We start from the raw sequence: 1,100 nt of genomic DNA on the forward strand, positions 1-1,100 counted from the left end.
ATGACAAGGAGCCAAAACACGCGGCCAAGGCAACAAAGCAGCGGCTGGAGAAGAAGCACGTTAAGCTCCTGGAGTGGCCTAGCCAGTCTCCAGACCTTCATCCGGCTGACAATATCTCTGTGGAGGGAGCTGAAAGTTGGAGTTGCCAAACGTCAGCCGCCAAACCTTCATGATTTGGAGAGGATCTGCCAAGAGGAGTGGGCCAAAATCCCTCCTGAGATGTGTGCAAAGCTGGTGGCCAACTCCAGGTAACGCCTGACCTCTGGGATTGCCAAGAAGGGATTTGCCAGCAAGCACTAAGCCCTGTTTGGTGAAGGGGGTGAGATACCTGTGTTCCCTGGTGAAGCTGCAAATGAGCGCCTGATTTGTTAGCCATGCATTTCTTGTGAGTTTTTTCTTGCTCTTCTGTCTGTGAGTGTTCCGATGCAGCAGCTAGCATTGTATTTTGAGAGGGCTGATTTGTTTGTGAGTGGGCCGAGCTGGCAAACGAGCAGGGGATGAAAAGGTTGTTTGCTTGAGTGCAGGTGTGCAGCAGGAGGGCTTGGAGAGCGGGGAGGTAAAAGCGAATGTGAAAGAGCCATGGAGGAGGAGAGTGACCCCTGCTGGAGGAAAAGCAAAAGCCTACAGCACCTGGTATTCCCAGGCGGTCTCCCATCCAAGTACTAACCAGGCCCGACCCTGCTTAGCTTCCGAGATCAGACGAGATCGGGCGCGTTCAGGGTGGTGTGGCCGTAGGCAGTACTCAGGCTCTCCTTCAAGCCTCTTCTACTTGTCACGGGCAGCCTGGCCTCCGCCTTTCCTCGGCTCTACTACCCAGGACAAGCCGCCTGCTGCTACTGCTGTTTCCTTTTCACCCACCGGCACAACTGACACACACCGCCCCGTCTCTCCTCTCTCACTCACTCTCCTCAAACCCCTGCCTCCCTCCCTCCCGCTGCTTTGCTCCCTCTTTAACCTCTTCCTGACCGCACCTCCTCACGCACAAGCACACCACACCAGCCTGGCCTCAACCGCTCCTCCTTCTCCTTCCTGCCTTCCCCTGGCCTGACTTCAAGCCTTTGGCTCGCAGGGCTGAGCAGCACACCAGCCGCAGGGAGCAA

At 56.3% G+C, this 1,100-nt stretch overlaps 1 non-coding gene across 1 annotated transcript; it reads right to left on the reverse strand.

Annotated features, from left to right (window-relative positions):
• Positions 1-618: 618 nt before the first annotated feature.
• On the reverse strand, positions 619-737 carry LOC149457204 (5S ribosomal RNA). The gene has a single exon (XR_016313713.1). It is a non-coding gene; the product is annotated as a 5S ribosomal RNA (ribosomal RNA).
• Positions 738-1,100: the final 363 nt, after the last annotated feature.

This window comes from Staurois parvus, unplaced genomic scaffold, assembly GCF_062004578.1.
Source record: "Staurois parvus isolate SC_StPar_1 unplaced genomic scaffold, SC_StPar_1.0 ptg000333l, whole genome shotgun sequence".
Lineage (NCBI taxonomy): Eukaryota > Metazoa > Chordata > Amphibia > Anura > Ranidae > Staurois > Staurois parvus.